Here is a 26196-nt window from a genome sequence, read left to right on the forward strand (position 1 = left end):
AGTTCAAATTAAATTACACTGAAAATGTGTTTCCAAATGTCCACACGTTCAACAGGTTCATGATTTGACCAGGTAGAAATTTATGTTCAGACCGGATCGACTTAATGACCTGCAGGGTCTCTCCAGCAGATCGACGTCAAGTTTACTGAAAGCACTTAAAGAAATACACCATTAAAACAAGGCAATCTGTGAAAACTCTTGACTTGTTTAACAACTTGCACAGATGAGTAACCTGTTCAGATTTCCTTCGTAGCCTTAAGCATCTTTTCTCAAGGCAGAGGTTCCTAAAGACACCTTCTGGTTCTTCAGCCTGTTTTCATTCCCAGGGCGCCAAATACCTACGCTTAGTCGCGTCAATCGGCGTCTGGTACCGACAGACGTGGCACCCTTTGGCTTCAATGTTCAACGCTAAAAGTAGTCCTAGTATAAATTACAGAAAAGGAGGTGGTTGGGGTGGATCAGAAACTGGACATTCACCCAAGACCGAATTAATTTCCATGTGAAACAAAAAGTCAACATTGATTAAAGGTCAGGACTGGCGACCTGTCCAGGGTTTACACTGCCTTTCGCCCGATGTCAGCTGGGCTTGGCTCCAGTCCTCCACAACCCTGTACGCAGGATAAGCGGCTGACGATGGATGGATGATTGACATGATTGTAAGTTAAGTCACGTAAATAACATTGTTATTTTCACCCAAACCATGATCTTTTCCTTAACCCAAACAAGTGGTTTTGGTGCCTAATCCTAACCTAATTGCAATGTTTCACAACTTTAACCACTAGATTTATTTTGAAAGTGTAACCAGACTTTGCTAACTTGACCGCAGAGCCCTTCGCGTGCAAAAATGATGCTAAGGGTACCCAGAGCGTTAAAAAGGCCTGTGATGAGAACAGGTGGGGTTCTGGTTTTGTTTAAAACTGGAGTTTTGAAACGAATACAATCTCTGTCCACAGCAGCTGCGTATCAGAGTTGATCTCTCACTACATTAAAACGACTGAAAACACACATCTAGTGGCCGTTCAGGTACACTGGGCATGCGCGTGCTGGTGTGAACATGAAGCAGATGGTCTATTCTGTAGTTACAGAAGGCAAAAGAATATGCAGACGAAGAACCGCACCAGATTTTATTTTGCATGGACCAATAACGAGCTGGGGCTGTTACTGAATGTAACACAGAAGTTAAAAGCAACAGCGGCGGCGGAAAACAGACTGAGAGTCGTTGCAAAGTAAATGGCGACATGCACAAGTGTAGGCTGTAAGTGTTATTTGAACGGTACAAAATATTTTAATAAAAATACCAAATCAAAAACTCTGGGTTTGTCAGAAAAGTGACAGTGAACGCGGGTGCTAACCGACGCTAACAACAACAGTTGAACCTGAAATGCACGGAAGCTAGCTGCTGAGAAGCTCGAGTGAAGATAAATCAATGTTGTTATCCCAAAAACTAAAGTAAAAAGCTGATTTAATAAAAGCAGTTAAATCTGTGCTCCTCCCACGAGTAGTTGTCAGAGCTTAATCCAGATCCTCTCCATACAACACTCTGAAGTTGTCGGTGACTCACCCCTAATAGGCTTTCGCAACATAACATCATGCGAATTTCTTGCTCAAGTTGAAAACTGTGAACTCGAGCGAACAAGCGAATCTCGCGGGCGGAGGAAAATATTCTGGCAGTAAATGTACGGTGTCTGTTACAGTGTGTCAGCTTCTCAAGACCAAGAAAAGTCTGTTGTTTTCCACCTGCTGGAAAAGTGAAGCCGGTTAGCTCTAAGTTAGCCAACATGACTGAGCTGAGCAGCTTCTACAGCTTCTGTTATGTAACTTAACATTAGCTCAATTTATAGAAAGTAACTGGAAGCTGGATTTTATTACTGCCTACTTGTCCAGTGTTGAGAACATCAGGTACAAACTTAGACTAAACTGGTGCAGCCTGCAGCTCCGTCCTGTACGGATTGATTCATCCTAAATTATTTTTCAGTTTTCAGTCTGAGAAAGTGGTTTAGGAAAAGAAAGGACGGAGGTGACCGGAGGAGCTGAGGTTAGTAAAGCTAATTAGTGATGCAAACTAGTGAGGAGACGTTTATTTTTGGATTTTAATGTGCAAATAAAATGCACCTCAGAAGGGAGGAGGTTTCTCATGTTGCCTAATTTCTACAGATAAATGTCAGAAGCTGTAAAACGAAGACACAAAAGGCAAACATGAACAGTCGTGTCTATAATGATTCTGAGGTCACATTAACAGGGTTTTGCCCAAAACATGCTGTGGCATCACTGTAAAATCACTGTGGAGCAACACAACCAACCAAATTACTTTATCCGGATCTAAAGGTTGTAGTTCTTCCAGTAAACTGATCTTTGGCTGCTGTTTATTTATTACCTGCTCTCGCTTTTCCAACTATTTGTTCAGAGATATGGTGAAAATAACGGCCCAATATGATGTGAAATTACATATTTTTCATTGGAAAACGTAAAATTTTCTAAGGGGGAGCACCCCTAAACCCTCCGACCAACATCAAAACATTCATCTAAAGCTCACATTAAACTGGGTAAACACTGCAGTTGTAAGCTATTCTAATGTGCATCGCATGCTCAAGACCAATGTTGCTGAGACATGTTGTGTCTCACCTCCGCTGCTACAACTCCATCCTATAGGGGAAACACTGTAGCTAGGCAGCTGTTGGTTACCGTCAGTCCTCCGAGCTAGCCTCGGAGTTCACCAAGGATGTAACGTCATGTCAGTGTCATTTAAAGACGTTTGATAACCATGCAAAGACTTCCTTCCACGAATCACCTGGTAAAAAGAAAGAGCCTCGCACTGTGAAAAGGAAACCTGCTCCTAGCTCACTCGCTACTTGCTGGTTGAACTTCTTTTCATGGTCAAATCATCATCTTCATAATCAGCCTTTAAATCAAATTGTGTCTCCACACCTTAAAAAAGGCTCAAACCGCCAGGCGTTAAAGAACAAATTGCAGATTTGTTTAATAAAAATGGTTGCAGTGAAGAGTCGATACATAATGAGGCAGCCTTCAGACCAGTATTCAGCTTCATAGTATTTCCAGCTGTTCAAAAAAAGCTGATGCTGTTCATGTTTTTGTTTTAAAAAGTAATGAGTGGTATTTTTGTTTGCATTGCTATAGCCATTAGTCCAAAGCAATCCAATAAATAAATGATTTGGAAATTGCAGTCACCAGCTTCTTCAGAACATCCTAAACTGTGAGTGTTTCTGCAGAGCGTCAGCTGACAAAACTCAAGTAACACTGACTGTGTTTCCAGCAGAAACCTCCTCTGCCTTCTTCTGTCAACACGCTGCTGTTTCATGTCCCTGACAGAGCTGAGAGGCCTGGCATGCTTTCACAGCTCGGAGTGCCGCTGATCGCCTTCACAAATATTTCTACTTCATCCATCGCACCCCGAATGGACTTAATGGTCAGAATATGTTCACTGCAAGCAGAGGGAAGTAGAGAAGGTCACTTTTTAAGTCGTTATAAAACTTCTGACACCTGATTTTAAATATTAAGAAATACATCACATGCGCTGCCACCGTGACGTCACCTGTTGGTTTGTGGACTACCATTTTAAAGCCTTAAGTTTGGCATTTTGACCATCGCCACCTTGTTTTCTTTTGGAAGCAGAAGCGACCATATTTGGACAAGCAAGCTAAAGCTCTGCTTCCTGGTCTCGGTTCCTCTAAACGGGACCATAATTTACTAAATGAACATCATGCTGTGTTGAAGAAGACTTGAAACTAGCGACTGAGACCAGAAACCCATCAGGAAAGTGTTTACTGAGGGAATAAATCAGCTGAGAAGTAGCATCATTTTCTCACAGACTTCTATACAATCACACTTCTTTCTTTCTTTCTAGAGAGAATGCAGGTTTAAAGGACAATTTATATTTCTGTTTCAAGTCTACGCCATAACCTTCGCTGTAGCGTAGCGGATCATGTTGGAGCTGAAGCTGATTGATGTGAAATAACTAAAATACAGAAAAGAGAGAAGGCGTCGGACGAGATGGTATTTACAACGCTTGAATCGGTTGAAGAAGAAGGAGGACAAGCTGGAAATGAGTCAGAGGAAATGCAGCAACGTGCAGTAAAATTTTTGGGGAGGTGCATGAATTTAAGGAAATTTTTTTGATAAGTCTGTTGAAAGTAAACAACGGAAATTATTAACTTTCCATCAACAAACTGAATTGAAAGATCGCCGCAAGTGGTTTTTCCTTTAGTGGTGAGTCGTAAACCTCCGAAAAGACGACAGGCACAAGTATAAAACGAGAAAGCAGTCTGTTTAAACAAGTCTCTAAACTAACGACTCTCAAACAGAGTAAAGACAATCTGCACGTCCAGCCGATCAAACTAGCTACACCTGAAGCAGCCACAGCTGCAGCCGGAGGCTCCCCGAGTAAAATCAATCCTTAATTGATGTGACGGAAAACAGTGATCGATCAGTGACAGCAAATTAAGATGTACAGAGAAGTGTTAAATGATTGCAGAAGATGAAACCAAGGGAAAGCCAAGCTTGTGGTGATAAACTTGCAACAGTGACAAACGTGCCTGAGACTCGGCGCTGCAGCCTTTTTATACAGTTTATGATTCAGACACATGAGGGGAAAAAAGGTGTATACAAAAAAAATCAATTGAAGTACCGGTTTGACTGGAGACATTTCGATACTGGGCTGTTTTGGTCGATACCATAAAGGTATCAAGTATCGATCCCCATCCCCCGCCTTTAGGCACTTCCACATTGGCTTCACAGTTCACACCCTGAGGTTCCCGCTTGATTAGAAGCCTGGTCTGGTTTTTATATAAGTTCTTTGGATGTATAAAACCTCTTAAACCCTGCGGGGTCGCCCGCTTTAGCTGCTTCTAAGCTGCTTAGATTGTTAATACAAATATTAATGTTTAAACGTATCATCAATATGTCCGTGTGGACATGCTGAACACCGTTAGATCGTTCAGTTCATTCAACAGAAACAAAAAGGCCCCAAAGTCTAATTCTAATAGATTTACTGGTGTAATTAGCACGGTACAAGAGATGGAAGTGCCAACTCCCGTTACCTTTGAAGCGCTCCTTGATTATTTATTTTCCTTTAGTCTGTAAGGGTCCACCCATCAAAAGAATCAAAACAGCTTTTCATAAAAATTTATCCACAGGGCTCGACAACAATGGTGGCCCGATGGCCCGAGGCCTGTAAAAAGTAACGTCGGGACAGCTGAACTAGCTACTCACGATCGGGCCACTGCAAAAAGTATTTTAAAAAAACAAAAGAAATTAGAAAATCAACACAGTTGCTTTGCAGTTTTCAATCCAGATCTGTAGTGTGATGGAAATCCGAGGTTTTCAAATAAACAGCTCAGGCAAATACTTTTTTGTCTTTCTGCGAATTTTAGCCAAGTCTTCTGCAGAAGGACTCACAGCAACACACATCCGCCGTGTACATGTATGCTCCAATGAGTGAGGAGAGCTCCGTGTTATTCATCCAGCTTTAGGGTCAATCACATCATCCCACAGAGACACATTGTCCCTGAAGTCTGGATAACAGAGAACAGAGATATTTTGACTGTTGCGTTTACACAGATTCAGAGCCACATCACAGATGAGTCTCCCTGAGTCCAGGGTTACATGCAACATGTTTGGAATTCCCATTACAGTAGTTACGTGACGAGTGTTTGTCAAAATTTCTCTAATCTCAATCAACCGGCAACCTCATGGTCTGAAAGTGAAACCATGCAGACGGAACTTTCACGCCGTCAAGCCTCGTTAAGTCAGAGCATCAAACCGATATCTGTTGGAGAAAACGCGTCGCACTTTCACCTGCCACCGTCTTATATACAGTCTGCAACATGCATTTTACTGACGGCCGTTTCACTGATGCATCGGCAGAGGCATCAAAAGTCTTTACATACAGTTCAACAGAGTAATAGACCCCCCCCACCGCGGTAAAGTCAGCGCACCATAAAACATAGTGGGAGTTATCGTGTGCAGTGCGTGACAGGACCATCGACTGTATGATTGATAACAGCTGACACGCGCACATTAGTTTCTATCATGGGTAAGTATAAGCTACTCCTGCCAGACAGTAAAGTGTAACATCACTAAACTTTACAGGGTAGTGATGTTAACGCAGCATATCGTTAGTGAACACTCCAGCCGGTCAGTTTTGGTTGCCAGGGTAATGTATTACGTCCGACTATTAACCACACCCCCATTCTCTGTTTGAGAAAGAACGTTAGCCAAAAACGTTAAAACTGGCTGGAGAGGCTTTAACCATTTTATTTTATAATTTTAACATTTTAGTTGTTTTTTTTTATTCAGGATGTATTTAATAACTGATTACACATGTTAGCAGTACAACTTACTTATAAGTCTTTGGTTTGACTGATAAATAACTTTTGGAAGGAGGGCCAGTAGAAATTGTCTTTGGGCCACTAAGTTTCAAACAGACGTTTAACGTTGAGCTCTGATCCAATTTGTGAATCCTGTGATGTGAAGTCCATTTCTCCAGGTCTGCTAACTTCTCTCATCCTGCACCCTGTTGCTTTCGTTACATTGCTGCCTTCAAAATAAAAGCGCATAAGCTGTCGGTCGGAGCTACAGTAGATCAAATGAATGACGTGTATTTGGCATTATTGGATTATAAAAAAAGTAATATTCTGTGTGAAATAAATCAACTGTTTCATAGCAGCCTATTTCATTTTTGTGCAAGAGGAATTAAAGGCTTGTCCCATATGGACGCCTGTCAATTCAGGGATTACAAATAAAAGCCCGGGTTATTAAGTTTTTCAGTAAGTCTCTATTTTGCGTTTGACATGTGGGTGAACTGGACTGCCCACTATGCTGGGCTTGACACTTGGTTTTAGGGTTTAGGTTTGTGGAGTGTACGGTTTCAATGACGGTTTTCACAAGTACAAACCTGTGTGAGAGTGTGTGTGCATAGCTGAGACCAACAGGACAGTAGAGGAGTGGTACCATCTGGAAATATGCCCAAGTGACTAAACACACACACACAGAGCCCTTCTGGGTCTTTGAGCAGTAAAGCATCCTGGGAAAGCAGTCGCCCAGCTGCTGCAGCCTCGAGGCGTTTTGTGAAAGAAAAAAACGGCACATTAAATCAACGATAGACTCCCAGTTATTTACTCAGCAGGCTGGTTTCTCTGCAGCTCAGCTCTTTTACATTCAGCTGCAGTGGTTTCTCTTCTGTAACACGTCAGTCAGACACAGATATACAGATACAGACAAACAAATAAATCATCCAAGGAAACACCGGGCGTCGGCACTTTTAATACAAGGTAACTACACTCGGTGGCCACTTTATTAGGCACACCTATACAGTCCAATGCCATCCAATATATAAATTCTCTTTACAAAGTTTATAACGTCGGAAATGTGTAATTCCTTGTGTCAAATGACGTCCACTAAAGTGCTTGTTTTTGCCGCTGACAGGCTCAGATTGTGATGACACGAGTCTGGCACTCATCATCAAGGGGGATCCTTTTTGTTTAACCAGAAACAGTCACTATATCGCTCCTGTAAAAAACCCGCCAGACTTCATTGATAAAAACAGTAATTTTACCTTGCAGAACAAAAGGAGTCGCTGGTCTAGTGCGGCATCGGTCGGTTAGTTTTAGAGACAGAGTTAATGAAGCATGTCCCTGATTTTTCCTCTAGTGCCGCCATCAGGTCACATTTTCCACTTCTAGCATTAAATATTAAAACCAAGTGAGCAGATTGCTGTGTTTTGCGGTCAGTGATTACTCCCCACAAACATCCCCCAACTGCAAAACATTTTCAAAACTCATTACAGACTCCAGAACTGATGTCATGTCATGCAGCTCGGGGTAACCACAAGCCACAACTCAGCTCGTCCTCCTAGTTTGATTTTTGCTGAAGGCTGAGAAATCCAACACTGATTATTTTCCCCTATACTCTGTCTTGCACATTTTTGCTCAAGTTCAGGCATTTTCAGTTCACCTGGACGTGTCTTTGCCTCAGTTTGCACCACCAGGAGCAAATCTGCATCTGTACATGTCACTTGACTTTGCATGCAATCCTGCGGCTGCTTTACGTTTAGTCAAAACAGCTTAAACTTGAAAAAACTGCTTTTTGGGCCACTTGGTTTCAGCAGAAACATTAGCACATCATTGCCTTTAAAGTTGATATGGTGAACAGCTGACAGTTTACAGAACAGAGGGTTGGTGTTCCCTAATGAAGTCATGTTATATCTTATTTAGGGGTTGTACCAGAGCAGGTTTACATGGTTTCATTTTCAAAAAACACCATTTTTTTTTGTCATACTGCACATTGCTGCAGCTCCTCTTTTCACCCTGTGTTGAAGGCTTTGTTTTAGCTGTGGAGTGATACATCTTGTCTCTAAATGATCTTTGTTGGGAGTTGCACATACACAGTTCCTAGTTAAGGACTACTAGCCAATCAGAAGCAGAGAAGGGCGGGTCCTGAATCTGCACGTCACAGTAACAACTTTATGTCCATTGACTGCCTGGACGGTAGCTAATGTTTGATGCATGCCGGGCTTAAAATAAGGCATGCTGGTTAGAAATTGTGTCCGACTTTCGCCAGCGCTGCAAAACGACACCATGTCACATGATATTAAAATATCGCGGGAGTCTCGTGGCCGCAGTTGCTTTTCTCTGGCTGCACAAAGCTTTTGCCTGGTCTCTAGATCAGCCATTGCAGTCGCCAAATCGTCGAAAGTCAGCCGCATTCATCTCAAACGCACTACTGTGTGCTGCAGCTCAGTGTTTTTCCACTGGGGTTTTTGGGGGCGTGTCGGACTAGCTGCTTGGCGAGCTTTAAGACGAGATGGGAACTCCCTTTGGGCTGGACTTTGGGCTTTTTCACTTTGCAAACCTGTTACATGCACAAAAAAGGTTTATAACTCAATAAAGGAGAGGGAAAAAACCATAAAGCAGAATATCCTCTTTAAGTCTGGTATTCTCTCTGTTAGCTCTGAGTTTGGTCTCCACCACCTCCTGAGGGATCTGGCTCTTCACCAGCTAGTCTCTGAATGGGCGTGTCTTTCACATTACATACACTCATTTGATCCGTTGTCATTTTAAAATCCTGATTATAGCTGTTTTATGGATGATTTGTTGGTTGGTCCACAGCAAGATATCTGGAAAACCGCAGATCTAGATTGTGCTTCCTTCTCCAAGTTGTACAAACTAAATGAGAAAATCATCTACAATGTTTTGTGATCTGTCACAAATCAAACACTTATCCATATGACCTTTTCGTGATCTTTCACCACTCTACGGTTAAGATTTGGTTAGGTTTGGGGATAGAAACAGCTGGCTCATTGAGGTTAGGGAAGCATCGTGGTCTCGGGTTAAAAGAAACGCAATGTTGACTGTTTTTAAAGCTGCTGCAAAGATTTTCACTCACAGATAATCCCAAACAAACCTGGAAGTATCTGCATATTCCCTCTAGAGATACTTTGTGTGCATTATGGTGGGTGAATGCTGAGAATAATAAATTAAATCAACAGTGACCATTCTGCAACACAGTTTTCCTGCAGGACAGCACAAACGGAGAGCCACCACCCAACTTAAACAGAATAAATCACAGAACAGGTCCAGATCTGATACTTCAGCTTTTCAGTTTAGTTAGAAAACACAATTTGGACATTAATCCTGTTTACTGCCGAGCGTTGATTTTCTCTTTAGGCTCCCAGCGGGCTCTGAAGCTGTCAATACCATCGACAAAAAGACAAATGGCCCTGCACTCTGCACTCGTAGCTGCACTGCAGAGTCTGTTAAAATCACTGCTGTCGGCTTCAATCCACACAGCTCCTGAATCAGGTTTATCGGCAGAGCTCTTGTGTTGTTTATACTGCTGGCAGGTATGGCGCTCGCACTGGAGACTCCAGACGCTTCCTGACAGGAAGTATGAACATAAGCACTGATTGTCTTTGTGAATAAAACCAAATGGGTCTCCAGAGTAAAGGGCTTGAAATCATGGTCATGTTCGACAGTTAGAAATGCTGGTTGTAAAAAAGAAGGATGTCGGTTTTATTCTCAAACTGTGATAAAGAACCAGTTGGGTGGTGTTTTCCGGCTTCATATGAACGCAGACGTGCTGTTTCTCAACTTAATATTTAAGCTTTTTATAAGGACTCAGCATGAAAACTACAGGACCTTAGTGGTGCTGTTGAAACAGCATGTGAGCTTTAACACCGAGCAAATTAGCCTTACTTTTACAACAATATTTTCTCAATTATACTTCATACCGCAACATAGGCCCCTGTGAAGGAGGGGCAAGAGCATTCACCCCACGCGGATTTGAACCTGAGCCTCCAAGTTACCAAACATGCAACTTGACCGCAACACCAAAGAGCCAGGCTCCTTGGTATGTCACAGCACATACTCCCTGTGACGTCACAGGGGTGAAAGCTAAATGCGCCTCATTTAACTGCAGCACACAGCTCTCCTCTCCCTTCCAAACAATCGCTACCCTCCAGGCAGTCAGTGGACATAAAGTTGTTCCTGTGATGTAGAGACAGAGCTCAGTTAAAACTTTATGGATACAGATTAATAACTCACCGCTCTGAAACTCTCGCTCCAGTCCGTGTTGCCGAGCTGGTCGGCAACACGTACGGCTGAACCCAAGCTGTTTACCGGCTTCTCGCTGACCCGCCCTACTCTGCTTCTGAAATTTTAACTGTATATTTTATAATTTTTTGAGAACAAACTGATGTAAGGACGGTCATTGGAAAGTCTGTGGCGCGATTTGGCAGCATGGGATGCACTGATATACAATGTCCCAGTGGGTCTCAGTTGGATTCAGGTCTGGGGAACGTGAGGGCCAAGTCATCCAGGAACTACCTACACTCAGGTCACATGAGGCCGGGTATTGTCCTACACCAGGAGGCACCAGGAGGAACCCAGGGCCCACTGCACCAGCATATGGTCTTACACTGGCTCTGAGAATTTTATCCCGGGACCTAACAGCAGTCAGGGTACTGCTGGCTAGCATCTCAGGAGAGTTTCATGACAGTCGGGTGACTCTGTCCATCTGCAGGATTCTGCCCCCTGTACAGCTGCCAGCAGTGGTGGAAATGAAAAATTAGCTTACATGCACAAAAAACATGGTGTTTTATGGGTTCCCTGTAGATGCGGATCAGTGGCACAGAGAACAAGATGAACACCGCTGTGTTTTATCGTCTGTTTCAGGGTCTCACATCCATAAAACCGAAGGTCCTGCATGAGAAAGATGCTTCATCCAAAGTGTTTTATGGTCTCAGTTCCGAGTGAAAAGTGTCGGCTAGCAGCTGTCTTACTGCAGAACGGCTGCTGCTGCCGCCGCAACACAATGACAGGAAAATACTGCAGACAGACATCTGAACACTGAGCTGTGTGTGTGTGTGTGATGGTGATGGATGAGTGTGCTACCCGCCCAGCAGGGTAATTCATTTCTCAACCTGAACAACACTTACTGTCAGACTGAACTGGATTAATAGTGGACCACAGCCGACACACACACACACACACACACACACACACAGGCATGTACAGCGGCGACTGCAGTGCTGCGTTCCAAGTCGCTTATTTTTCCTTTTGGAACGTACTGCAGCTGCCCTCAAAGTACGTACTGTTGCATGCAGTAAAGTTGGGACAAACCATTTTGTCCTAACGTTGCACCTTGAACTTTGACCCTTGTGCTCATACTCATGCTGTGCAGAGGATTGTGGGTCAGAATAGGCAGCAAAGCATGCTGGCTTGCAGACTGTAAAACACGACAGGATGCAGCAGGACATCCTGGTCATCCCATGTGTTGGGACATACTAAATCTTTTTCTGGTATTTTAAATAGTGTGGTAGTATGGGTGGTGGAACGACCCCAGCTCTGCGTCATTTGAGACCAAAGGAAATGACGTCGTAAGGGCCTGTCTGCATCAAAGCGTCTTTTTCAATTCACTGCAACGGGAGCGCCGCGTTTTTACAACATAGTAAAAACAGCAGCAGCGTGACGAGGCGCTGAGTGTCTTTTCCGGTCGCCGAGTTGAAAAATGTTCAACTTTGGGAAAAACGCTGCACTCATCACTTTTTACACCACACCGAGCCATCTCCGCTCAAAACGATGTGCCTCTTCGCCGAGTTATTTCCTCGCCCGCAAAATCTCATGAACCCACGTACGGCGAATCCCTCGCTCTACATGTTTCAGCCTTCTCTTCATGTGTTACAGTTTTACATTCAGCAAAATTAGGTTGCCTACTTTCAACACACCTCCACGGATATTATGTATCATAGCAACCACAGCGTTTTCAGCTGGTAAAAAAACGCTTTGGTGGACAGGGGCCCAAGGCACGGGTCGGCAAATAAGTCTGGCATCGGGCCATAACAAAGTTATTATTTTAAATCCTTGTATACTCGTGTGCAGGTTTAGCTCAGTCTGTTGGTAAGGTTGTAAGATTGATTCCAAACAAATGCGGATATTTTTTTTCTCCCTTGTTAAACAAATTGATTATAAGGACACTTTTGTACATGCTCACAATAAAGCGTGTGCTGCAGTGTGTGCGCGCGTCCCGGCGTTTCACCCACATTCATAAACCTGTGGACGCTGAGGAAATTCAGGCGAATCCGATCATACGTTAATTGACGGGTTTTTCAGAGGTGTGTCAAGTAAGCCAGAAACTATTTTAAATGGGGGAGGTGATGGCGCAATGGATAAGACTATGTCTTTGGTGTGAGAGACCCGGGTTCAATTCCCCACTGTGAGACATCCTCCATTGTGTCCCTGAGCAAGACACTTAACCCCTCGTTGCTCCAGAGGCGTGCGACCTCTGACATGTATAGCAATTGTAAGTCGCTTTCGATAAAAGCGTCAGCTGAATGAATAAATGTAAAGGTCCTTCAGAATTCTTCAAAGTAAAAGCTCTCAATAAACTCAACATAAAGCATTTCTGCAAAAAAATGTTCTTGCGCTTTTATTTTGAAGGCACAATCACTTAAGAGGAAGTGATTATGTGAGTAACTGTTGCTGTCGTGACTGAGATCTGCTTCAGCACCAGCCAGCTATCAATTTCTTTCTGTCTTTATTTTTCTGCTATCAAAGGTAATCTGGCCGCGGGCCAGATATTATTGCTAGTGGGCCGGTTCTGGCCCGCGGGCCGCCTATTGCTGACCACTGCCCTAAGACACCATAATGACATCACCTCTGCAGGACCAATGAAGAAACAAAAGACTAACATGTACGTACAGGATCTGTACAATAATATAATCATGTATACAACCAAGGGCGTCACTGTGTTGAAAAGTGGTGGGGACGTAAGATTCATAAGATTAGGGGTGTGATGATACATTTGGGTCATGAGACGATGCACGAGAACAAGATTTTGAGCATGAAACTGGTAATTTCCTGTATTCTGGAGACATTTTCTGCTCCAATTTACAGAAATGTCTGTTTTTATATGAGGGAAAACTATATTGCATAGCATGTTTTGTTTTTGTGCAAATCAACCTTTCTCAAAGCATTTTCACTGGTTAGTCAACATTTCTTGCTGCAAGCTGTCTTTGACACCTACGTATACAACAATATAAATGAGCAAGTTTGTCTAAAATCTATGTCAAAGTCACATCGCAGACATAACCAAAGCAAGATAAACACTCTTATTAGTTTGCATGTAAACATACTGGAACTACAGTATGTGCTTTTGGAGGTGACTGAAAGCTGTCCATAATAAAGGATGTGTAGATTCTCCAGAATAACAAGATGAGGAGATTTTATTGCAGTTAGTAATGCTGAAAACAACAAAAAGACCTCCTTTAGTTCCTGTGGATGACGACGAGTTTTATTTTTCCATCCTTGTTAAACCCACCTACTGAGACGCAGCTCTTGGTCTGACTCATTCACAATCACATATCTCCATATGCATGTATTCTATTCTAAGTCTGCACTGAGTCATTAAAGAGAAAAAATATCAGCCGTCTGCATGTGAGATAAGATGCTTTTATCTGCCTTCACACAGGTACACTGCTTCCTTCTTTAGAACAAGTAGTTTAAACAGGTAGTGATCGGTGATCCTAAACGAACACATAATGGAGATACGAGTCACCAGGGAGACAATCTCATGCTGGTAACCAAAATGTTGTTTAGTCTATTTACATTTGTTAATTATTAGGGTCGGGTATCGAGAACTGGCGCAAAATTTCCAAGAACCGTGGATTAGTTAAGAACCGTGCATTTGGATTCCTAACTAAGCATATTTCAGCTCCTGACTGAACTGCAGTGAGCATTTTTCAGTCCATCAAAGTGTCTCTGATCTTCCAGGAGCTGCTACGCCGACCTAACGTCACCTCATTTGTTACGTCAACAAAGCCTTAAGAAGAGAGTCCTTCTGTTTCCGGTCCTGGACCGTGGCGGGCCGCAACAAACGCTCCAAAGTTTGGCTCAGCTTCACTAAAAAACTGCAGCAGCTGCAGTCAGGAGGTTTGGTGCGAGGGAGGAAGCAGCTCCAACGTGATGAAGCGTTTCCTTCAACACGGCGTGAGTCTGAAGGAACGCTTCACCGTGTTCAACGCGTCGCGCTCTCCCAGATCCAGCTAACCAAGGGACATTTAAGGGCTCATATTAGGTGTGTGACGAAAACACTTGGTCCACGCGACACGATAATGCACAATACTGGAGTCACAAGAACATCACAACAAAATACTCCAATACTATTTAGAAGAAATATGCATTGATGAAATATTAGATATGAGGGTCTGGGGTTCCTCTCCCAGACAATTTTGAGCATTAATCTCTTAACTTCCTGCATTCTAGAGACATTTTCTGCACCAATTTATGGCGGAAATGTCTTTATTTATATGAAGGAGAAACAAAAATCAGGTGGCCGTTGACAAATCAGAATAAAAAGATATTATAGGATATAATGCAGTAATCAGCAGTTTCTTCTAGCTTTACATTGCAGTGAGTGTTTTCTTATTGTGCAAGTAAACCTATTTCATAAAATTTTTATTTGTTGTTATTTAACATTTCTAGATGCAAGTTATTTTTCAGAAAACTTTAAGCAAACGCTTGAAAAGGCGATGGGGACAAAATCAGCCATTTCAAAAAGTGTCATGTCCCCAGTGTCCCCAGTGTAAATGACACCTATGCAGCTAACGCTAACAGTAGCAACGACAAACCAAGCCGACCATGCAACACAACTCCAAACTGGTTTGACAGCAGCAGTAATCTCTGGTAAAACAAATGATTCAATATATATTTTTCTTAGAGACGAGGCCCCAGAGACGCCCCCTCTAGGACAGAGACTCCTTTCACTTTAGCTGTGAAGGAGGAAGATGAGGAAGGAGGAAGATGAGGAAGATCACCGAGCGCTGACAAGATCTGTGGTGAAGGAACCAGAACCGAGATTCACTAAGAAGAATCAGAATCGATAAAATATTTCAATGTTTTGGAAGCTTTATGTTATTTGCAACGTGGTTGTGTGGACAGAAATAATGTTTTGAAGAAAACTCCCAATAAAAGTGAATATATAAACAGTAAATATGGCCAAAACATGGACATTCACCTGGTATATTTTTGAAAGCTTGTGTAATAACTGTTGTATAACAGTTTCTTTTCATCAGATTTACAGTTAGTTGTACTCCAGGTGTATTAGAAGATGTTCAGGTGCATTATAATCTACCATTGCATTAAAATGTAGCTTTTTTTAATCAGGCGAGGATGAAAATATATTTTTATTTTCTGCATTGCATCTCCATGTAGTCTGTAATGGTAAAATAAATGTGTTAATGTACAATGGATTTATATTCCTCAGCTTCTGACCTTTCAAAGGAGACCAGAATTATGCATCTAGGCCTGATGGTTGAGGAGATATTACTGATTTATATAAATTAACCATTTGGTTATTGATGCAATCCATACATGTTTTAATTTGGCACTTTCACTTCCAAAAGGTTGTAAAATGCGAGAAATAAAAAAAAAACTATAGAGCAGATATTGATTATTCTGGGGGTCGTTTTTACATTTGAGACATTAATATAAAACTATTGATTATTAAGGATTCCCAACACCTCCCATCTCCGCTGACAGACCGTATTTTGATAGAATATAATTTTTTTATATTTTATATATTTGTTTACCAATTCTAATTTATTGTATTATTTTTTCTTTTACTCTGCACTTCATTGTCCTGTGCAACTGTGTCAATTTGAATTTCCCCTCTGGAGGATCAATAAAAGGGAAAATGTCATCTAATCGTATTTAAGCACATTTCTATTGTTCTGGTATTTAAATGTTGATTCAAAAATGTGTTTCTGAATGCATCGGCATCAGGGTGGAAATAGCTGTAAAGTGTCTGGACAGCTGCTGTCAGATATTAGCTGCCCCCGCTGCGTTCGCACACACAGAGGCTCTCTCCCCCACAAACACATTGACGGCCCCCCAACCCGTCCGTCAGAGGAAGCTTGTTTCTATTCAATGAGCTGCAAATTAGACTGACCCTTTCCTACCAACCCCCAACCCACAGTAACACGCACACACACAATCCTAGCATGCACTATGCCCTCTCGCTCTATCCGTCTTGGCTCACTTGCTCTCTCTTTTCACTTTGTGTCCTCTCTTTAGAGGCCCTGTCATGCCCTGACACACAGAACGGCATCATTCGGACCACACACACACACACACACAGCAGACAGACATGGGAAATGAGGGGGAGAGGGTCATTAACTCCACAAAAGAGGCAGAAAAGGCTTCAAAACGGTTAAAATAGCAGCTGATGGATGGAGGGCGGCACAGATGGGTGAGGGGATGGACAGAAGACGCGCCGACAGGATCGATGGATCACCAGATGGCGGTTTAGGTGGAGGCGTGAAAGAGTGTGTAGCTATCTGGACGCGGACGTGCAAGGACGGATTAATTCATTCATTTATTCATTCATTAAATCTCCATTTTCGCTTTTATCATTAACATTGTTGGACAAAAATTCAGCCGTCGATTTATGAAATCATTTAAATATTGGGGAGAGGTCGCTGCATCTGCTGCACGAGGAGCCTCATGCAAGATTCATTTAAATGTTTTTCATCTCATTATCCGTCCAAACCTAATTTATTCTGTCACACAGCAACCGTTTGCGAATATGGCTAACCGCACACTGCATTATAGACCTTCAGACCCACAATACCTGCAGCTTCATGAAGTTCCTGCCAGTAAAACCACACTTATATTATCTGGCCGCTGTGCACTTAAAGAAAGCGTCCCTCTGACTGAGCCGGTACAGAAGCCATGCTTGCAGCTTAGACATAAGGCTGCTCGGGGCTAAGGTCCGGTCTGGACGAATCAGGACTCAGGTTGGTAAAGCAACAGGAAATCAGAGAGTGCTGTGCCCTAATCTTTACAGAGACCTGCTGCTTCGACATCTCAGATGAAGCACTCGGCGATCTGAGCTGACAGAGCGCAGAGACTCTGGAAAGATCAGGAGGTGACCTTTGTGTTTCCATTGATTTAGTCATTTGCGAGACGCTTACATACAAACATCAATGAAGCGCCAATGTGGACGGACACATCAAATTATTGGCATTTATTATTAGTAGTATTGCTATGGCAACAGGCAGCGCTTGTAGAAGCAGCAGCTCCTTCAAACTTTGCAACAGTTTTGTTTGTTATCTGTTTTTTTCCGGCTTTCTTGCCAAAACAACTTGCCTCTGACATAAGTACAGTCATTGGATGATGAAGACGGGGGTTTTTGATTAAAGAGCAGCAGACCTCGATCCACCCGGCCCAAACAACCGGACCAGGCGCCACAGCGGGTGATCGCTCAGAGGTGAGGAAAGAGAGCCAGGAGAGGGGCCATGCTGGACAAAATGGGTCAATCACTCTGCAGGTGGTCCATGATCCGAGCATCATCGATGTAAAACGCAGAGTCCACCTTTCTCTCATCTTGCCGGTGCTCAAACGCAGTCAAAATGTTTATTGTGAAGATGAAACTTTCATGTTATCATCTGGTTGCTGCCGTTTACATTCACCTCAGATGCAAATTTAAAAAATACACTGTGGAATGTTTGGGGTGTAGGCGTGTCTGTATATATGTATATAAATAACTGTATATTCTTTTATTTTATATGTTACCATATTTTATTAAATGTTAATTATATGTTGTGTGTGTAGCAATTACAAATTTAGTTTTGTTATGCAGCCTATAATGACTAATACTCAACCTTGTACCAAACTAATGACTTCAAAATGTGCATAAAACTATAAAACACGGCTACTAAGTTATGTAAGTCACATGACATAACATTATTCAACTTATATAACTATGTTTTCTTTCTTTTCTCTGAACCCCAGACTCCTGGATTAAAGTCCTGAATAAGTTTGACCCAACCATCTCTTTATACGGACTAACTGCAGCTGCCACTGCAGCCACGGGCCAGATATTATTATTACCGACCACTGGTGTAGTAGGTCGCCAGAACCGACCCGCCAGCAATAATATCTGGCCCGCGGCCAGATTGCTTTGATAGCAGAAAAAAAATAAATAAATAAAATCATAGCGGCTGATGCTGAAATAGATCTCGGTCATGACAGCAACAGTTACTAACATAATCACTTCCTCTTAAGTGATTTTGCATCCAAAATAAAAGCGCGAGAATGTTTTTTGCAGCAATGCTTTTACTTTGAAAAGTTCTGAAGGACATTCGAAAGAGACTCTGGCTTACTTGACACACCTCTGAGAATTTTCTCAGGGGAAATGAAAATTAGCGGCCACAGGTTTATGAATGCGGATCAAACGCCGGGACGCGCACACACTGCAGCGCATGCTTTATTGCGAGCATGTGAAAAAGTGTCCTTATAGGCTAATCAATTTGTTTAACAAGGGAGAAAAAAAGGTTTTCAGGATTGATCATACAACTCCTCCAACGGAAGTACCGCACTCTACCGACTGAGTTAAACATGCACATGAGTATCCAAGGGGTTGAAATAATTTGACTGAAATAATGTTCTGGCCCACCATGTAATGGCTTGAAAAAGATTTGGCCCGATGTCAGACTTATTTGCCGACCCCTGTACTACGCCAACAGACTGGCTCCACTCAAATGAACAACAGAGCAGTGTTCTTTCCCTTGGTTTGGCTTTACTGTCTTCAGAAGGTCGGAGAGCCCAGTAAGCCTAGCTCTAGATCCATACGGACTCACACAGTAAAGTTAGCGGCACTGAGTGCGTGGCACAAACCCAATCAGTGGCAACATGATGACGGTGCAAACACTCCAGTCCTTCCAGTAAGATCCCTGAAAGAGACTCGGCATGGATAGTCTCAGCTGGCTGATTGCTGAGCACCATTCTGGCTAAACTGGTGTTTACTGTGTCCTAAACTGAATTAGCCATTTAATTCTCAGCTCTCATAAACGCTGGCTGTGATTACATCAGTCTGATTTAAAACTCCCATGAACATAGTTACACTTCCAAATACGATAATCAGATAAGGAGCCAACACACATTCATTATGTTACAGTCATGCTCTATTTTGGCACTGAAGTCCCAATGATTCTTTGGAGGATGTACGTATAATGTTGCCATGGGTTTAGTGAGTGCCTGTATTTGTTTACATTTAGTCAAACTGGCAGCATTGAAAGTACACCAAATGAGCCGTCAGCTCTTCCTGTTTGCAGTGAACCCATGGATGTGCAAACAACCAACACTGGATCATTTTGATACTGAAGAAATCTGCATGCAACATGCAGATTCTCAGGAAAGCTCTGCAATTATAAAGAGTCTCTTCTTTCTGACATTTCTAAGTGTACCTGCGGGATATATTCACAATGGATATTGGAGATAACGATATTCTGGGGAAATGTAAGTTCCACTGAATCTATAAATATGTGCATCATGTCTGTGTGTTCATTTGATTGTACGGCTGCAACTTAATGGAATAGTCGAGTAGTTGTTAGTTGAAGCCTCCTCGACCACTAGGAATTACTCAGTGCCTCTTATTTAGCTGTTCAACTTTAAAATTTAGTTTGAGGTTGTTTTAGGCAAGTGCTAAGTAACAATAAAGACAAAAAAAATAATACTGCGTTAAAAAAAAAACTTTTAATGAACATTTCTGTTGTAGCAACATGTCATGAAAAAAAACAAGTATATATTGTAAGAAATAACTAATTAACAAGGCACAACATTTATCTAGTCAGAGATGCCTTGCATGCCTGTCCTGCAACTCACTGGGACAAACTGACAACATATTTTTATATAAAGATTTCATGTATCACATTTGCCAAATTTACAATTTACAAATAATTAAAAATTTGTAGTTGACAGTGTTTCACTAAGTTTATAAAGTTTACCCTGACTCAACAACTCACAAAACTCCATGTTTTTTTTTTTAAGGGAGTCTGGCGCAGAGTAGCTGCCGCCTCAAATTACTCACACAGGTTTGGAGGAGAGAGAACTCAATGAGGATAACAAGAAACCATTAAAAACACCAGATGTAAACATAAAGGCAAGATCTGATTGTTAATATCTGGGAAATGTATCCAGATACAGATCATATTTTAATACGACTTAAAAAGTATGAAAGTGTCCGGTGTTCCCTAAACGTGTGCACGTGTCTCCAGCTGTTATAATAATTATTAGCTACTCTCTACGCCATAAACCAGTCATCGATCAGGAGAAAATGTCTTAACATTAAGCTACCTGGCAAGCTAACTAGCTTACTGAGACGAGTCGACATCATCCAAAGGTCCAACATGCCTCCTCTTCAGATGCTCAGCTTTGCAAATGCTGCAGTTCACAACTTTTTTGGTGGAGAGAAGAGTGAAACGCTCTCATGTTTCAGAGGGTTTAGGTCTTGAAGTACGTCGATTATTTGTTGCACTCCTATTTGACTGAGATTTAAAAAGGAGTAATTGCGGCAATCGGGCGCCTGGCGTTGTTCAAAATGATGAATTTGCTTCATTTAGTTTTGAGATTTCAAGTTATTTTGCTATTATTACTACAATACTTTCATAAAATGGACATTTACATTTATTTACTTGAGCGAAATTGCTATTTATGTCAGAGGTCCCAATCCTCTGGAGCAACGAGGGGTTAAGTGTCTTGCTCAGGGTCACAGTGGGGGATTGAACCCGGGTCTCTCACACCAAAACGCAGTCTCTCCACTGCGCCCAAAATGTATAAAAACAATCTTGAATGTTATATATACACATTATCATTTGTCTATTTTATACCAAGTCTGTCAACTGCAAATCACGTAAATTTCATCTGTTAGCATGCTGTGTTGCTTAAAATGATTAAATAAGTAAATTACATGTTTCCTGTATGTCAAGTCAAGGCCCTTCAAGGCCGTTAAGTCTTATAGCGAGACAATTACAAGAGGTTTTAAAAAAGAAATCTATCTTTATGTGGCATTTTATCTGTAAATATGTGGGAAGAAAAGCGTCCGTCACACAAATGAGAGGTATATTTTTAATAAATCTGTAAAAGAAAATATTTTGAAAAAACGTTCTGTATTTCACAATGCAAACGTATACAATATACACAATCAATTGCTGGTCAGCTGCTATTAATTTTGTTAAATCCTGGTCATTGTTAACTGTATATTGTCATGTTTTGTGTGGTACGCGGCAGTAATTAATTGTTTTATGTTGTGGGTGCCCTCTTAGCTGTATTTGCTTGATTTGCGTCATTATTGTTTATGTATGTTTATGTTTGATATTAATTGTCAATTGACCCTTTGCTAAGCCACGCCTCGAATACACAGCTGGCCAATCACAGCGCAGTCTAGGACTCGCTCTAACTGAGGTCCGACGCTTTCATGGCTGCGCTTCGTTGACTCTAATGCTAAAAGAGTCATTTTCTAGCTTTTTTTTTGGATGTAGATCTGATCAAACGCTGTTCCTGGGGCATCTTATAATAGTTACAGCAGCTACCCAGAGAGGCTGAAAGGAGAAGTTCGATTTGTTCTCTTTCCAAAACCTAAAATAAATCCAGAAACATGTCGGCTGTGGATTGTTCCTAATGTCACGCTAGCTAACTTCCTACTGAGTGTAACGTAATAAAGCCTGATGTTTCTGCTTCTTTCTGAGATCGCTTTTTCCAACAAAGTTGACGACATTTCTACGGGGAGTGCAGTAATAGACAGCGGCAGCGCCGACAGTTTGTCTGACTTAGCAACAGTAACTAAGGGGTGTGGGGCTTTGCGAAGGGTCAACTGACTCTTTGCTGGAAAATGAATGTGTAATATGCAAATCAGCGCATATTAAATGAGGAAATACCTATAAAATAAAAAAACATTTTAAAAAGCTTCTATTTATGCATACTTTGAGCTGGTAAAGTTCGATTGTGATATGAGTTGAGATAAAAGCCTATTTGACTGTGTTGTCTCTGTGTCTTAATGTCCCTCATGAGCTCAGTGCCGCAGCCTTTGCTGTTGTGCATAAACAATATTAAAAAGTTTTCATCAATTCTCAGGGGTTTTGTTTGTGCTCCAGCCTCTGCAGCAACACTGATGCTGCCTAAAAAAAAAAAAATACAAAGTTTCCTGCGCAGCCCTGGTGTTTGTGTACTTTTTATACTTTGGTCAACAGAAAGTTGCCCACAGGAGCTTTAAGCTGACAATAAATAAATAAATAAATAAATAAATAAATAAATAAAGGAGCAACACTGTCAACATTAGTTGGCTCCAAATCAGCGGTTTCTAAGCAACAGCTGACAGGCGGCGGACTGTACAGCTACTGTAGCTGAAACAGCAAACCCTGCGAGTGTGTGTGGTCAGCGATGTTGGTCCTCTGGGGGCCGACAGCGGCGTACAGAAAGACAGCGAGAGCCGGGACGTACGTTGGTAACCATGGAGACAGAGAGGTCCAATGTGTGTTTAAATAAATTCATAGTGAGTGGTTAAGTAGCCCACAGCAAGGCTCTTCACAGCAGGACCGTCTGCACTCACACACACACACACGTTTGTTCTTCTATCCTCGTGGGGACCTCTCATTGACATAATGCGTTCTCTAGCTCGTTACCTTAACCATCATAACCACATGTCTAATCTTAAGCAGAGACGTTTTCAACAGGAGACATGCCACTTAAAGGTTCAATGTGATAGTTTTAACGGCACCTAGTGGTGAGGGTTTCGAATTGCAACCAGAGGCTCACGGTGCATTCACGTGCTCCTCGGATGGTCCCATTTCCCGAGTTATGAAGTCGTTTTTCCGGCTTCAGTGTTTTGACATGAACGCTGCTACAAAGATGTGTTGGATTATCAGAACGTATAAACGACACGCAGACATCTAGTTCATTGTACATTAGACACTAAACTAACAGTTATAATCTGATTACAAATGACATGTTTGCAAAATATGTATATGCAATACGTGATTTGGCACAAATCAAAGTTCTGTGTAATTCTTTATGTCCCATGTTCACTTTATTTCTCTTTGTGCAATAAATATTTCAGGAGGAAAAGAAATTATGATTATTCCGACACCACATGAACGCACCATAAGTCACCGCTCACCCCTCCATTTCCAAGCGCAGGCGAAGCTACGGTGGCCGACACGCTCTGTCGGCTCTTGTGCTAAATAACACGTGTGCTCCTCCATTTGGCCAAGTTTCACTTCTTTTCTTACTACTAGTAAACCAGACTACTACCACCGTTATTTGTTCTTGTTCTTCGTACGTATTCAACGTAGTGATGAAAAACGCTCTGTAGAGCCGTTTGTCCCTTTGGACCCGCGGTGCGCGTAGATAGAAGTGACTCATTCTAAGGTAATAAAACCATTACAGTTCATTCCGAAAGGTCTTTATACACCACTGAAACCGTAGTTACGCATCTTACATTGCATTTCTGTTAATAAAATCCTCCTAATTATTACACACTGGACCTTTAAAGAATATTGAATAAAATTCTTTGGGGAAACGCCAAAGATGGCTGCCCGCCCCTCCCGGCCAATCGTGACGTACGCATAGTAGAAGTAAAACCGGTTTTAAACCTTAAGTCATTAAACATTTTCTCAGATTTTACTGCTGATTTTATTCATGTAGGTTTTTTTATGTCACGGTGACCAGTGAAAGTCAGGTTTAATGGTTTGTCACTACATCTGGCCTTAAAAACTCCCACTCCTTAACATTTGTCTCTTTCTTCCTCTCTCCCCATCATCCCATTGTATCTCCTCTTCTTCTACATATTCCTCTCATCATCCTCTAATTACTCCCATCCACTCCTCTCCTGCATGAGCTTTGTAGCTTCGCTTCATTTCTTCTTTGTCTCCATCTCCTCCTCAGCTCTTCCTCCCACTCCTGTCTCTCTATAACTTCTTATCTCCTCCTTCTCATTTCTCCTCTCCTAAACCCCCCACAGGAGGTCGGGGGGTTGACAGGAAGCATCCATCACCCTGCGCCCGGATTCAGGTTGTCTGTTCTCTTCGTCACCGGGGTGTGTTGTCACAGCGACATTGTTGAGTGACAGGTCGTATCTGTAGCCGATGGACACGGCGACTGTTATCACAACTCCAAACACACACATCTATTCTCGGTGTGTCCTTGTGTTGTCATACAGTATGGATCTTATATAAAACAGATGTGATCGTCTCTTTAAAACAAGGACGACCAAGTACTCTTAAAATACACACACACACACACACACACACGGAGGGTAGATAAGAATGAGATATCTCGAGGTGTCAACACTCACTCAGTTCATTTCCAACAAGCTCAGACATTCAGGCTCCGCAGGTTTTACATGACGACAACGGAGAAAAGTCCAAAACGAAAAACAATGATGAGCATTTAAGAGGTCGACACAGCAGTGCAATAAAAAACACAAACTTCTTAGTGAATATGACGAGCTGAAACACGTTTTTTCAATCATTTCTGCCTTCAGGACGGTTGATTACCGGCAAACTAATTCAGTCGTGATCGTTTCAGTAACAAGGATTAAAACTGTCCACCTGCAGTGGGAACTCTTACACAGCTGCATCTTGCATTTAGCCTCCAGCTATCTTTTGTTAGCAAGAATGATTATGTTTGAAATGTTTTTTTTTTAAATTTTTTTTTTTAATTTAAGGTAATTAAATTCTCTTAATTCTTACCGTTTCTACTAAAACAGAACACATATTTATGTTTCCTGGTACAGCAGATCATTAGCCCTTCAACCAAACAGTTCCTGGAACTCAAATTTAGGGAATAAAAGTTCCCCAGCAGACACATATAATGCTTTCCAAAACTCGAGAACTCCATCTGCATTTTGACCTGATGAACCAGGGTCTAAATTTAGTTTCATCACCCGTCAAAAGCCCCTGCTCCGGGGCCACGACTTTCTAACATCCACAAAACATCACGCAAAAATTAATTACAAAGAACACCACAAAGACCCCACTAGACATGGGTGGTATCAAGTTAATTAGGTATACCAGGGTATTTAAGAATCAAAATACTATAGTGGCACGGTTTGCCACGTTACTCCAGCAGTAGCAGCACCCATATTATTATCCTGTGTACCACCAGTAGTATGTGAGAGTGTTGATTTTAGCCTGTGCCTGTGCGTCCTGGCGTTTGAGCCGCATTCACAAACCTATGGACACTAATTTTCATTTCCCGGAGGAGATTCCAGGGAATCTGATCACACGTTTACTGACGGCTTTTTCAGAGGTGTGTCAAGTAAGCCAGAGACTCTTTCGAATGTCCTTCAGAACTTTTCAAAGTGAAAGCTCTCAATAAACTCAACATGAAGCATTTCTTCAAAAAAACTCTCACGCTTTTATTTTGGAGGCACAATCACTTAAGAGGAAGTGATTATGTGAGTAACTGTTGCTGTCATGACAGATCTATTTCAGCACCAGCTGCTATCAATTTATTTATTTTTCTGCTATCAAAGCACTCTGGCTGCGGGCCTGATATCTTTGCTGGTGGGCCGGTTCTGGCCCACGGGCCGCCTATTGCTGACTACTGTTCTAACCTATAGTGATGCAGGGCAGGAGCAGCCAGCTACATTAGCACGGATCTGCCTCTGTTTGCTTTGTAACGTTTAATTTAGATGGACATGGATTATGCCATAGCTGGACATTATAAAGAGAAAAAACATTGTTTGGCGACTTCCCTTAAATTTATTGACATTGAAGAGTGAGACCCAATCCAAGATGGGGTAACCTGATTAACCAAATTTTAAGAAAGGAAGCTTTTCCTGGATTCAAGAATTGAAGACAACTCAACCTCATGGACAATTGAACCGGGACGACCTGCTTGATTATCG

Source organism: Micropterus salmoides, unplaced genomic scaffold (genome assembly GCF_014851395.1).
Source record: "Micropterus salmoides isolate LMB-PRFRI ecotype aquatic unplaced genomic scaffold, ASM1485139v1 Ms_hic_scaffold_16, whole genome shotgun sequence".
In the NCBI taxonomy this organism is placed as follows: domain Eukaryota; kingdom Metazoa; phylum Chordata; class Actinopteri; order Centrarchiformes; family Centrarchidae; genus Micropterus; species Micropterus salmoides.